The 14,912-nt window shown below is 53.0% G+C and overlaps 1 long non-coding RNA gene and 1 pseudogene across 1 annotated transcript; one reads left to right on the top strand and one right to left on the bottom strand.

Moving 5' to 3' along the window:
• Positions 1–169: 169 nt before the first annotated feature.
• Positions 170–1,958, top strand: LOC142898486 (uncharacterized). The gene is made up of 2 exons (XR_012928601.1): positions 170–356; positions 601–1,958. It is a non-coding gene; the product is annotated as an uncharacterized LOC142898486 (long non-coding RNA).
• Positions 1,678–14,912, bottom strand: part of LOC142898484 (xylosyltransferase 1-like) — an 18,221-nt pseudogene continuing 4,986 nt past the window's right edge.

Genomic DNA, 14,912 nt, shown 5'->3' with positions numbered 1-14,912 from the left:
TTTTTATAGATACGTTCCAAGTTCAGTGAAAGTTGAGTAAAATTTAGATTCGGGTGTCTCTGTGCGAGTGATTCTAGCTCGGTGGAAGCTGCATGCGTGTGTCTTCCATGTTGATGCTCTGCTCTCATGAGCGGCGCCACTGTGTGTCTGCAGGCTGTCCGCCGGCTGCAGCACCGTCATTAGCTCTGTGCTCGCTGCCAGCCATCGACCTGCTCTATTGATGATTCCAGCACCGCCGGCCGGCTCTGGCGCTTTGTGGCCGCTCCCTGCCGACAGGGGTCAGAGGTCACCCAGGTCAAATGATCCGTTTTAAGGACACTCGTCTCTGCTGGGAAATTTTGCTTTTGCCCTCTTAGGTGAGCGCGCACACACACACACACACACACACACACACACACACACACACACTGTTCGTAACTCTGCAGACGACGATGAGAATTCACCACACAAAGGCCTCTGGTTAAAGGGACATTCTGTTTTTATTTCCAAAGTTGTACTTTTTTAAAGTACCCACTGGTCATCATTAAGGCATCCGTCACTCATTCGCTCGTTCATTCAGCAACAGCAACAGCCGACTCATTATTTGGGCTTCTTCTTTAGACACTAGCGAGGGGTTCTGGTGCTGTTGGAGAATGGATCCTCCAGCAGGAGTCTGGCGAAGGCACAGCAAGAGAAAAGCCAGGAGGAAAACATAAACCTGAACCTGAACAGATGTTTTAAAAGAAATACTGCAGAAATGAAGCGTAAAGCAGGAAAAAAAAAGGTTGAAAAATATATCTTCAAAATTCAACACTGACATTTTCACCGTTCTCCACATCCTGAATTCACTTAAAAGTGTACATTTCCTTTTTTTTTATTATTATTATTATTTTTTTTTTTTTTACAAAACACAGACTTTCACTGGCTCGCGTGTCATATTACAAAATAAATAACTTGTTTTCTTTTCTTTTTGTCTTTGCACTTGATATACGAGACGTCCCCCACGACTTCACATTCTGAGGCTGCGCCTGCTCATCTTTCCAAAACAGCTTGTTGTTGTTGTTGTTGTTGTTTTTTTCCCCGCCTGGGTTCATCTCGTCCACACGAGAGCGTCGTCTCGCTCCCCTGGCGGCGGTGGCGGTGGCGGCGGGACGCTCAGTCATTCCACACTGACGGCCGAGCGCACCGGCGTGTCGAGCCGCGTCCCAAGCACGCCGCCGATCAAACGCCTGCTGTTTGCCCTGCGTCTAGACGGAGTCACGCTTCCACTCAGACAAACACACGGAGTCGACGCGTGAGAAAAACACGTCCCGACGGACAGAGAAAACAAACCTCCTAACACACAGCCTTAAAATAAATTATACAAAATAGATCATCGACTAGAAGAATAATAATAATAAATTATCATATCGTGTCCTCGCTGCAGGGGAAATTCCCACAGTGCCACCAGAGGCTCCAAATGCAATGACCTCATAGCAAAGTTCACAAATTGCACAAAAAATATTATTAACTTAATAGTCATAATAAATAAATAAAAATCAAAAGTGCTGCTTTGATCCTTTTGGCTTCTGATCCATAAAAAACAAACATTTCAATTCAGGCAAACAAAAAAAATGTTTTGTGTCTGCTGGAAATCATCACGTTTCATCCCCTGCAATGCTTTCTATTGGTTTGATCTCAGGGTCTCAGGTCTTTAAATTCAAACTGTGGCACTTTAGTCTCAAGTCAAAATGAATCATTTTGAGTCCTGGTCCATCAAACTGCAGGTGGAAAAAAACTGCTGGATGTTTTTGGTGCAGCGGAGAAACCAGGTCCAGGCTGAGGATGAGAACGTCTAAAAATAATGAGAGGTACTGAGTCACACAGACACACACACACACACACACACACACACACAGACACACACACACACGCACACACACACACCTTGTTTTAGCGACTAATGAGGCCCCAGTCTGTTTCTTTTCCTCCACCAGTTTCCTTAATCACATGTTGTTGTTTTTCTTTTTTTGAAAAAGCACATTTTAAAATCAGACACAAACAGGGCGTGTTTCCTCTCCCCCTCTGCGTCCTCCTTCATCTCCCTCCTCCTCCTCCTCCACTCGTCCGTCCCGCTGCTACCTGATCCGTCCATCCTCTCCAGGTGCTCTGGTCTGGGACTTGGGGTCGGGGCTGGCTGAGCTCCAGGCCGTCAGGCGGCACAGCTGCATGACGGGGCAGCCGGAGGGCGCCGCCGAGCACACGTCGGCCGCCGACCAGTGGCCCTCCAGCAGCCCGTCCAGCCAGTGGCGCAGCGGCGCCCCCGTCAGGCCGGCGTTGGCCTCGGCCTCCTCCACCGCGCCCAGGCTGACCGGCAGCCGCAGCACCGGGTTCAAGCCGTGGAAGCTCTGCTCCATGTAGGAGTTCCTGGCCGGGCCAGCGTGCAGCTGCAGGGCGTCGCCTGCAGGGGGAGGAGGAGAGGAGGAGGAGGAGGATGAGGAAGAAAAGGTGGAGGTGGTGAAGTAAGAGTAGGAGGAAGAGGAGGAGACAAAGAAGAAGGAGGATGAGGATGAGGTGGTGGGGGAGGAAGACAAGGAGAGGGAGGAGAGCACGGTCAACAACAGCCGTGGGGCCACACACACACACACACACACACACACACACACACACACACACACACACACACACACACACACACACACACACACAGAGCTGCAGAGGAAATGACTGGCTGCTTTTTGCATCTTCAGGTGTTTTTAATGATCTCACAACTATTTACTGACGGATAAAAAACATCTCTGCCTTCGGGGGGAAAATAGTCATTAAGTCTCAAGCAACACGTGCACACACACACACACACACACACACACACACACACACACACACACACACACACACACACACACACACACACAGGTCGATGTTCTTGCTGCTTTTCAAAGGAATGTGTGACACGGCGGTGCCCTGACCCGAGCGGCTGCACAAGATCTTATAAAATAAAGTCTTAAACAAATAAAGAAATACCTCCGATATTTCTTCACAGAAACAAAATGTGCAGCCGCGACAACAAACTGAGCATCGAGCATCGAGCATCTGCTGCGAGATCTGCAGCCTGGTTTTGGATTTGGCACACGGCGGCCGCCGTCTCCTCGCCGTCGACGCCTCAGTTGAAAGGCGTGTTGGCTGGTGAGGCGGTCACATGGTGCCGCCTGCACTGCAGCAACACACCAAGTCCAACACAAACCCCAGGCCAGGATCATTTCTGCACTGGTGACCCCTCTTTTGAACCCCCCGTTCCCACTACACCCCCCCCCCCCCTCCACCCCCAATCACCCCCATGTACGTGACTCACTGACTGGATACCAAAGCTATAAATACTCCTGCCTGGTGTTGACAGCTGTGACAGACGGGCGTGTGTGTGTGTGTGTGTGTGTGTGTGTGTGTGTGTGTGTGTGTGTGTGTGTGTGTGTGTGTGTGTGTGTGTGTGTGCGCACCAAACCCCCACAATCCATTTAAGTGTAGTTGTTCACCCAGCAGCGCAGACGCAGAAAAGGTTTTGGACTTGTGCGTTAATGGGCCCACAGTAGTGTCACTAAGTCACATGACCTGTTTGGCCAATCAGAAGGATCCTGGAGGAGGCCACTGACAGACACGTCGTTCACTCACTGTGCTGTAGGGGGAGCTGTTTGTGGAACTGCAGCGGCGCCACCACAAAGCTGGTCTGGCCCAGCGGGTTCCAGTGGTGCAGCACGCGCAGCGTCCACACGCCGGGCCGCAGGGGCAGCGTGAGCGGCGGCCGGTAGTGCGTGACCTCGGCGCCGGCGTCCACGGCGATGTCGTAGGTGGCGGCGATGACGTTGGTGGGGTCCACCCACACCACCGTGGCCGTCAGGTTGGCCGGCCCGCGGCTCCACCGCTGCACCGCCACCGGCTCGTCACGGGGACCCAGCAGGCCCCCCCAGTTCCGGAAGAGACGCTCCTTGGGGTCCCAGTCGGTGCCCACCTGTCCACAGGTCGGAGGTCGGAGGTCAGTACAAACACTGTATGATAACGACCGTCCTCCATGTCGCTTGGCTCCGCTCAGACCTGGATGTGCTGCAGCCGGTTGGCCGTCTGTGGGGGCGTGGCCAGTTTAAAGTGGTCTCTGGGTGTCACCCAGGTCTCCAGGGTCTCCAGCTGGGCCGAGGCCCGGTTGGTGGCCACGTGGCGGACCAGGTAGCCCTGGAACTGGTCCGACAGGAAGTAGAGGTGGACCGACAGCGGGTGGCTCACCGCCACGTACCTGAGCGAGAGAGAGAGAGAGAGAGAGAGAGAGAGAGAGAGAGAGAGAGAGAGAGAGAGAGAGAGACGTGGTGAGATAAATCACTTCCTGTTTGGGTTGTTGGTCTGTTCCTGCTGAACAACACAGACGTTAATGTTTGGAATTTGAAGTTGGATTTTTAAGTCGCCATCTGCTGGTTCTGACGGCTCTGGCAATTTTTTTTTTCCATCCAAATATCTTTGTATCGAGCCTTTTTTCTCAAACAATTTTAGCCTTTGAATGCTGAAGAGAACATCTCATGTCCTCTAGTTTTGAACAGGACCTGGTGTCTCCCAGCCAGTGTGCATCACCTTCTGATTAATGACCGTCACTGTCATTTGGCACGCATGACTGTTAGCATCGCTATGACTGTTAGCATCGTCATGACTGTTAGCATCGCCATGACTGTTAGCATCGCTCGTGTCGATGTTTTGCAGAGGTGAAGAGGCGACCGGCTGGGCCTCGGACCAATCAAAGCGATGTTGGCGTATCAAGGACATGCTGGCCTTAGCTCGGACATGTAGCTCGCTGCTGTCCCGGATCGGTCGGCTCTCGGTGACTTGTTCTCTCCCTCTTCAAAGGAAGAGCGCCAAGCTTTATTCACTTAGCGATTTTTAGACGCATATTTGCCTCGCGCTCGGAGTGTTCAGGAAACATTTGCTGGCGAAAACAATTTGCATTTTCGTCTCGTTTATTTGCGTCACTTTGCCTTTTGCCCAGTGTGTAAGGACCTTAAGCCAGACTGTTAGCCCGGCTGTTAGCCCGGCTGTTAGCCCGGCTGCGTTGTCGTCCCTGCGGTGACACAACATCAGTGTCAAACAGCCGTTTAATGGGCGGGTTGCCTGCAGACGGCCTGTAATTAGCAGTGAGCTCCATCAGATTGACGGCCTAGCCGGTGACCATGAACATGTGACTCCAGCGGCTGCACCATGTGATCGCTGAAGTCATGTCAAAGAGAGCGAGGGGGCGAAAAATCTGCAAGAAATATGCAACCAAATACTGCTGCTTACTGGAAATCACAGGCTGTATCATACAAACTGGTCCTGGGTCAGGTCCAGCACACACACACACACACACACACACACACACACACACACACACACACACCCCACCCATCCAAGCCACCAATCCAAACCCCAAGCTCCCAACAAGCAGCTCCTTGTACCTACTGTGGGTCTCCACCTCTCTTTCACACTCTGCCGCCTGCACAGCAAGTAATGGGCACACACACACACACACACACACACACACACACACACACACACACACACACACACACACACACACTGACAGAGTTGGAAAAATCCAGTATGTGCTGACTGTGTAGCCTGACAAGCCTGCGCTATCTTGATGTATGTATAAATATATACATGTGTATTTATACATTTCATTTGAATTCAACCATCAGGAAACTGCGTTACACCGTCGTCACATGGAAACACCAGGACACGACGAAGAAGAGAAACCCAGCTGCCTCCGCTGGAACCTTTGGATCCTTCAACACTGAGATCCATTGAAAACTCTCTCAGTTGGACTTTGGCCCGATGGACGTGAGAGATTTGGGCGCTGGACAAGTTACGTCTAAAGGTGGTTGAGCCGCAGACGACACGAGCGAGGAGGAGTTCAGCTGCTCAAACAATCTGCTGCTTTAAAGACCAGCGTGGGCCCCCTGGAACCACATCAAGGAACCCTGATCCTTCCTGCCTTGAGAACTCTGCTGGGCTGCTTTTGATCTGGTGGAACTTTAAGAAGCTTCTTAGCCTCAGAAAATGATTAGCCTCAAAACAAAAAATCCCCCCCAAAAAAACCCTCAAGCCTTCCGTGTCTTTAAATAAACTTTCCTGGAATGTTCCCTGAGTCTGACGGTTCTGGAGCTGAGAGTGAAGCTTCCGGAAGCTTCCTGAAGCTTCCTGAAGCTTCCTGAGTCCAGAGTGAAGCTTCCTGAAGCGTCCTGAAGGTTCTGGAGCTGAGAGTGAAGCTTCCTGAAGCTTCCTGAAGCTTCCAGAAGCTTCCTGAGTCCAGAGTGAAGCTTCCTGAAGCGTCCTGAAGGTTCTGGAGCTGAGAGTGAAGCTTCCTGAAGCTTCCTGAAGCTTCCAGAAGCTTCCTGAAACTTCCTGAAGCTTCTGGAGCTGAGAGTGAAGCTTCTGGAGCTGAGAGTGAAGCTTCCTGAAGCTTTCTCAAGGTTCTGAAGCTCAGAGGGAAGTTACTTGAAGCTTCCTGAAGGTAGCCCATGGAGAAGCTGCTCTGTGGGTGTGGTCGCCCAATCGGTTTACCTGCAGCTGTCGTCGCCGGGACGTCCCTGCAGCGAGGCGGCGGCGCGGGAAAGCCCCATGCGGACGAAGGCGTGGTAGTGGCTGAGTGCAGAGTCGGCGAGGGCGGCCAGGCCGTCTGTCTCCTGCTCGTAGGCGTTCTCCCAGTAGGCCTGCAGGCCGGGCGTGGCCGCCGGGTACGGCCCGAACAGGAAGCCGTCCAGCTGGTTGATGATCTCCTGGCTGACGCTGGCCTCAAACTTCCTGGCGAAGAAGGTGGGCCGTGACGCTTGCTGAGGAGACGGAGGAGCAGCAGTCAGTTCTGACGGGCCTCCACAGGACAGCAGCAGTTCAGATATGTTTATTTTGCTCCCAAACAACAGGGAAGAAGGAAAAAAAAATCATCAACAACAACAACAACAACAACAACAGCGACAATCTGGTTTATTTGCAGCGTTGCGTCAGGCAGGTGGCTCGCGCAGTGAAGGCTCTTCATCTCGCCCAAGGTCTTCGCCGCCCTGCAGATGCTGCTGCACTTGTCCTGACGGCCCTTTGAAAACCTCAGCGCCGGGCCTCACGGGCTACGCTCTAAAAATACCGCCCGGCCACAAGCGCGGCGCTGAGGTCGGTCGTCACGGCGATGACCTGCGCCGCCCGCCGCTGGTAAAAGCGGCACCGCTAATTTGTGAATGTGGAGTTATTCTGGTCGCCGCCGCCGCCCTGGGAAGCAGCCGGCACCGAGTCCCACAGGCCCGTCATCAAACGGCAGCACTATTGGTCACATGACCCACGTGCTGCCTCCGCCACCCACCACTGTGGTATGCTATAGAGAGAAGTTGCGGACACGACATTAGCAGGCTAGCTTATTAGCGTGCTGATGTTTTTTTTTGTTTTTTTTTGTGACATTCCTGTTTTTTGTTTTTTTGTTTTCTTAAAAAGCCGCCTGGCCCCGCCCACACACCTGGACGCCGTCTGGTGAACATTGGGGAACATTAAGGACCTGGCAGCGGCCCGGCAGACGTGGTGTCAGCGGGGAGAACCGTGTTAGCGGTGGCTGCGATCCACTCGCAGGAGGTTCCTGCAGGTTCTCCATGCTGCAGCTGAAACTGGGACAACTGGAGGCATTGACTTTTTCCTGAGGGGGAAACCTGGCGCTCGTCCTCATTGGCCGCATTTCCATGATCCCTAGAATTGCCCAAAACCTAAATATCGCAATAGAAAACACTGGTGATGGAAACGGCTAAACCTGGAAAAACCTCTCAGAGATGGCCAGAAGGTTCTGACGCTCTCATCAGGAGGTTTAATATCACAACACAGTGTCACGGAAGCACTTTTTCACATCGTCAGCGGAGGTGACGTTCGGGGTCAGGTGACCAGTTCACTGACCAGTGAAAATGGCGCGTTGTGATTGGACGGAGGAGGAGACGGAATGTTTTTTTTTTTACAAGTCATCAAAGAGAAAAATAGAACAAACATTCTGGACGGCAAGGAACAGCAAAATGCAGATTTATACAAGAACCTTTCAACCTCCGTCCTCCTCACAGTGGCGTCGGGCTGGACCAGATTTGACCAGAATTATGGCTTATGCGCTTTACTAACTCACTCACCTCCTTCTGTAAGAGGGGCTACTAGCTGTCACTTCCTGGTTTTCAATCCCTAGGAGGTTCCCCAATGGTTCCTTTAGAAACTAAAGGACCGCCTTCCTTCCAAGACTCAAGTTGAAGTTGACCAAAAAGCCGTTGGATCAGTTGAACAACACTGCTCAACATAAAGTTACATACGTGGGTGAAACTATGGGCGGGGATTTGGCGCGAACACAAAGAAGACACTTCTTCAACCTTCAACAAGCTTAAGGCGGAAATTCTCACAACTTTTTGCAAATAATGGCCGATGAAAGTTTGTTTTTTGCAATCACAAAAATGAAAATAATTGTGTATGAGCCAACCCTAACCCTCTGAGGCAGTGTGACCGTGCCGGTAACCCTCAAAACCAGTCATGTGACACCTGGGCGGGTCTCACCTGGAAGCGCGACAGGTCGGAGGGCTTGAAGTCGTTGGGCGAGCAGCCGCACCAGTCCACGATGTGCTTGTACTGGCACTTGCAGCCCAGCTTCCGGTTCCAGTTGGTGAGCCGCAGGTTGTTGTCCACCATGGTCCCGCAGAGGGCGCTGTTCTCCAGCACCGTGTGGAAAAAGGACTGTGGGGCGGAAAAGAATCAATTACGAGAAGGATGATGATGAGTGTGTGTGTGTGTGTGTGTGTGTGTGTGTGTGTGTGTGTTTACACTACCTCGGCAGGCAGCAGCGTGTAAGCGTAGAAGCGCTTCATGCCGACCACCAGCTCGTCCTGCGAGTTCACCGCGTAGTCCACGAAGCGGCGGTTGACCAGGAACCAATCGGAGCCGCCGTCCACCGCCACGCCCTCTGGGATCTTGCGGTCGCCGAGGCGCCACATGTGCGTGTCGCACTCGTAGAAGAGGCGGTCCAGGCCCTGCTTGCGGATGAAGCTGAGAGGGGCAGCGGAGGTCAGGTGACGCTGCACTACCAGGCCACTAGGGGGCGCATCGAGCTACGTGTCTGAGGTGAGGTCAGCACGTCATCGACATGCCAACATCAGGTGAAATGGTCAGAGGTCGGGCCGCTCGCCTTCTCGCCTCCGCAAAATTCGACACGAGCGCAAAAGAAAATTACAGCTGGTTTTTCGCTGTGTGGAAATTCGCTGCTGGTGACGAAGGTTCCATTGACTTCAAGAGGTTCTTTGAAAAAGCAAATTGCTCGTCGACTGTTAGCGTGACCGCTAGCCTGACTTCTAGCACGGCTGTTAGCACGGCTGTTAGCACGGCTGCGGGCCCAAAGGACACTGAAAGAATGTGTAAAGGGGAGGGGGCGTGGACAGGAAGTGACGGCGCTCAGTCTCACCGGGCGTTGTCTCGGCCGTGAGACTTGATGAAGTTCATGTTGCGGTGCCTGGAGAGGAAGGCCACCAGCTGCTCGTTGGTCCTGTGGAAGAGGGAGGGGTGGGGGGTGGTGGGGTAGAGAGAGCAGCAAAATCTTCAGAAAAATCTGAAAGCTCACTAGCGCCCCCTGTGTGTGACACCTGTCCACAGTTTGGCACCTTCAAGTCTGAAAGCATCATCAACAACAACGACGACAACAACGACGACAACAACAACAACAACAACAAGCCTGCTGCTCAGCTGGCCAGAAGCAGTTTGAGGGAGCTGATCCGGCGCTCTGTCGTCTGGCGGCGAGATGAAGAAAAACGCCAATAAAAAAAGGAGAAAAAAACCAAAAGGCGGCGCAGACACGGGAGATTCCTGCTCCTTTAATGGGACTCCCGGCCCGGCGGCACCTCAGTAAAATACTCGGACGATGTTGCCATCAAAGCCGCTCCATAAAACCTCTGGCTGCTGCAGCTGCTTTGTTCAGCTTCCTCCTGCAGCTGACAGGAAGCAGCGGCAGCAGCGGCAGCAGCGGCGGCCTGTAGGGGGCGACCTGCTGCACGCGGCTGCAGCTCTGGACCTTAACGAGCTGATGGCAGACGGGCCGCCTTTATCTTTTTCTTTTTTTTGATAAACAGTCAGGCAAGAGTACGGATCAGCAAGCAGAAGAGAAAAGGGAAGGAGGTTTGGGGGTCTAACAGGACCAAAGAAAGAAGGGGGGGTGCGGGGGGGCGGTGGGGGCGGGGCTTCAATACGTGGCCGTCCACAGAAAAGTTTTATTTTTATTTTATCAGAACAACGAGGCACAAAGTTCTTCAAACAAGCCTGCTAGGAAGCCCCAATGTTAATGTGACCTGCTGTTGGCACACACACACACACACACACACACACACACACACACACACACACACACACACACACACACTGTCCTCCTTCCAGCTCAATGACACGGCTCAGCTGTCAATAGCTGTGACATCATTGGAGCACATGGAGTGTGAGTCAATGACACTGTGTGTGTGTGTGTGTGTGTGTGTGTGTGTGTGTGTGTGTGTGTGCACGTGTGTGTGTGAATGGACCTATAAACTCTTGCATAGATGTGGTCTAATTTGGTACACAGAGCAACACTGGTCTGTGTGTGTGTGTGTGTGTGTGTGTGTGTGTGTGTGTGTGTGTGTGTGTGTGTGTGCTGCCGCTCTCACCTGATTGGGTAGTCGGCGGCGCTGAGGTTGATGAAGAAGTCCCAGGACCAGTCGTCCATCTTCAGGAGGTCGTCCATGCTGCGCAGGTACATGGTCAGCAGGCTGGCCCCGCCCCAGATGGTGGACATCCTCCAGGGCGTGACCCGTACGTTGGGGAAGTTCTGGGTGAGGGCCAGGACCTCCCTGTGGAGGTAGTTGGACCTCTGCAGGGGGAAAGAGACGAGACGAGACTGAGACCGGGCCCGGAACAGACCCAGAACCCGCCCAGCTGGTATCACCCCCACCTGGTCCACGTGGATGTAGTAGTAGTGTGAGGTGTGGTAGATGGCCTTGAAGAAGCGCTGGAACTGGCGGGCCGCTCGACCGTGGACCACCAGGACGAAGGCGATGCGGACCGGTGGGGCCGTCTGGGCCGCCTGGGCGCCGTCCTCGTCCCATTGGACGCTGACGCTGGCCTTGCCTGGTGGGAGGAGCAACACCTGAGTTAGACACCAGTGCTGGTCCACGTTCTGCCCTGCATGCTTTGGATTTGAATTTTTTTGGGGTTGTTTTTGGGTCCCGGGGAGACGGCGGTCCCGCGGGTTCGGGCCTGTTGGGGTTTAATTAGTGAGCTCCCGGCGCTGTGGGGCACGCCGGGATTGAAAGAAATGACTGTAATCAGCGGCGGCCGCTCAGACTGGAGGCAGCGGCGTCGCGCTCGGCAACCGCCGGGGGACCTGGACCTCGGCTCCGCCCCCTCCACGCCTTGCCCCGCCCCCTCCCCGGGGCCCTGCAGCCTCCACACCCAACCCCACTCTGGAAAAGACGTCAGTCAAAGTGGGACCATGTCAGCATCTTCATCATCATCATCATCATCATCATCATCATCATCATCCTCGTCCTCGTCCTCGTCCTCGTCGCTCCCGCCGCCCGCCGCCGCCGGCGCTGTAATAAGCGGTGTGTGATGAAAGCAGCCTGTAATCACAGGAGTGGAACCTGGGGCTGCCAGGGTGGTTCCTCCACCGCCACGACAACTGAGTCATTAGTCAGCCCTTCCAGAATAAGACTCGGCTCTACGCGCTGCTCTAATTGGGGTGTAATTACGGGCCGGGTCCATTCATGGCTGGAAATAGAGGCGGCCCGGGGGCCGAGGACGGGCAGCGCTCGGCACGCGGCAGGTTAAAAACGTCTCCCCGGGGTTAAATTTGGACTGCGAAACTTGTTCCTGTTTTTTATTTTTTTCCCCCCCTCCGCCGCCACTTCTGGAGAGCCGCCGCCACTAAGGCCGCCGCCACTGCCGCCGCCTAATGGTTCAATTCTTTCACTTTCTGCCCTTTGGCCCTGTCATTTGTCAAGCTGCTCAGTCATTTGGACATGAAAGGCGGATTAGCCGAGCGCCGAGATCACAGAGCGACGGACGCGAGGAAGAAGAGCCTCGCTTCCTGGGATGAGGCGCCCAGCAGCACGTCCGGATAGGACCGTCGTTGCCTGAGGAATTCTGAGGAATGTCGAGGCTACATTTGGAAGTCAATGAAAATAACGGGAAAAAAAATAATACATTTAAATGATATGCTTTTATGACATGTGTGTGAATCCCGCGGAACTCACCCTCCAGGGGGCAGTAGCGAGGCACCTTCTCTGGCATCAGCGCCCCCTGCTTGTGTTTGCAGTAGACCTCCACGATCTGCTGGCGACACTCGCGGCTCCGGGCTCTGGACAGAGCCGAGATGGCCTCCTTGCCGCTGACCTCGCACTGCGGCTGCTCCTTCTTGGCCTCCGCACCAGGGGGCAGCAGAGCGACCGCCTTCTTCTCTGGGACCTGCGGCCGATCCCGATTGGATCGCTGCGCCGGCGCCGGCGAAACACTCGGCGGCCCGGCGGGGGCGCCGGGGGCCGAGGGCCGGCTGCGGTTGCGGGCCGGCTCCTCGGGCAGCAGGACGGGAGGGTGCTTGAGGATCTGGTTGGCGGATTTTCCCATCATGCTTTGCCCTTTGGCCTTGTCCAGCTTGCGCTTGGCGTTTGGGGCGGGGGCCCGCTGGCGCTGCGAACGAGCGCCCAGGTTGCTGTTGCCGTCGACGCTGTCGAAGTCTCTGGACACCGAGTTCTCGTTGTTGTTGCTGCTGTCTGGCCGCAGTTTCTCTTTGGGCCACAGGGGGCGACGGAGGTCCTGTGGACAGAACATCAAACAGCCGATCGTCAAGATGACATGATGACGATGTCACGGCTCTTCGCCGCCATGTCCAGGATTCACGGTTCCTCACTTTGGAAGCGTTGGCTTTGTTCAACGATGCTGCTTCAACAAACAGCAACGCTGAGCAAAGCCCCGCCCCTACTTGCTTGTGATTGGCCGACGTCCCCTGCCTCCTCTGGCTAAATTCCCACCATTCTACCCGACGCAGACAGACAGAGACACTCGAGTCGCTTCAAGTTCTTCTCTCTAGGAAGTGGGTGGAGCCAGAGTCAGTGACCTTTGACCCCTGGGGTCAGACAGCCGGCTGGTGGCCTTGACCGCCCCGCCCCCTCCCACACAGTCAGCCGGAGCCGTGTGACTGTCAGCAGATCACATGACCTGAATGGATATTTTAATCCTAAAGATTGTCCTAGTGTGTTGTGGCAGTGTTTCTGAAAGAATGTGTTTAAGCACACACACACACACACACACACACACACACACACACACACACACACACACACACAGGGTGCCTGTGGGAAGGCAGTAATATCTGCTTTGCCACCTGCTCTCAGACAACCTTTCATTATCTCATCTGTAATATCAGCGCAGAGGAATGTGTGTGTGTGTGTGTGTGTGTGTGTGTGTGTGTGTGTGTGTGTGTGTGTTTTAAAGGAAAGCAGGACAAACCCTGCTTCCTCAGGTTGAGGTTCTGCAGGCCGGAGCTTAAAAACGTGTAGAAAGTGATTTCATTGGCCGTTCACCACAGCAGGTGAGGGGCGGGACTCTGTGTGAACGAGCGTTGTGTCTTTGTGTCTTTGTGTTGTGTTATTCACTCATTGCCAAACTACACGGGCTGATTTTATTCAACCGTTTCAAAGAATTCCACAAGTTTTTTTTTCTTCCATCTCTCTGCGCTTTACAGCGGTGACGATAAACGTCCACAAGTGGCTCTTTCATTCACCTATTCACTTATTTATTTTTGTTTTTTCCTCCCAGAAGCTCCCCCTCAACCTCTGCATTCCACCCAGCCACTGGCCGCGGCCCACAAAGACGTCTTTCTCTGCTTCCTCAAGGCAAACACACCGCCTGGCCAGCAGCTGCTGGGTCGAGATGCTGCTGTGACAGCAGAGAGCAGAGGAGGCAGCGCAGCAGGAGAGAGTGTGTGTGTGTGTGTGTGTGTGTGTGTGTGTGTGTGTGTGTGTGTGTGAGTGAACATGCCACTGTACAGCAGCAACGTTTTCAGGAAGGGGCGTTGTTTATTCCTGTTAAACTGTCACTTCTGACGCTGCGCATAAACAGAACAAAAATTGTTTCAACAAACGCGGGTTGAAATAATTCAAATAAATCTACTTTAAAATTCAGATGAATAACTGGTTAATCTTTTTAATTAATCTGAGGGTCAGATTAATTTTTTTAATTTTTTTTTTTTTTAAATCACGACATTATAAATATTTGATGTTGGCTTTTTCTAAAGGTTTTTTTCTTTGTCTTCAGTCGTCCATCATCTCCAGCTCTTATTATCAGTTCACACTTTGAACAAACTTCCTGATTCTGGATGAAAGAAACGGCGAAGGACGAAATGAGAGCAGGAACAACGTGCCAGTGGCCAGACGGACAGGCAGGAGGAGCTTGAAGCGGCGTGAAGCACAGTGAAAGCAGGTTTGATGGCGGGACCTGGTGGTGGTGGGGATTAGGACGGGATTAAGTCAATCTACGGCAGATTAAGTGAGAATTATCTCAAAGAAAATGGAACAAAAAAAAAAAAAACCCAAACAGAGAACATGAACTCGTGTGCTTCGACTCGACCAGCGGGCAAAAGACTGGGGCTGGCGGTGCTGTAGCTCCGCCCCCAGTGAGAAAACACTGCACGTTGTTTCAGATGTTACTTTGGAGCTTCAACACAACCGTGTTGCTACTGGATGATGGCATGATTTTCCTCAGCTGGTTGATATCTTGGACCACAGCTATAATAATAATAATAATAATAATAATAATAATAATAATAATAATAATAATAATAATGAGGAGAAAATGTTAATATTTAAAATTTTGGGCAATTCTTGTCCAACGTGGCAACAACAACCAATCAAAGGGGAAGGACAGGGAGTTTATGT

This window comes from Nelusetta ayraudi, unplaced genomic scaffold, assembly GCF_046127955.1.
Source record: "Nelusetta ayraudi isolate G7.1 ecotype Tasmania unplaced genomic scaffold, CSIRO-AGI_Nayr_v1 ptg000067l, whole genome shotgun sequence".
Taxonomy (NCBI): Eukaryota; Metazoa; Chordata; class Actinopteri; order Tetraodontiformes; family Monacanthidae; genus Nelusetta; species Nelusetta ayraudi.
This window is presented reverse-complemented; position numbering and strand designations above follow the sequence as displayed.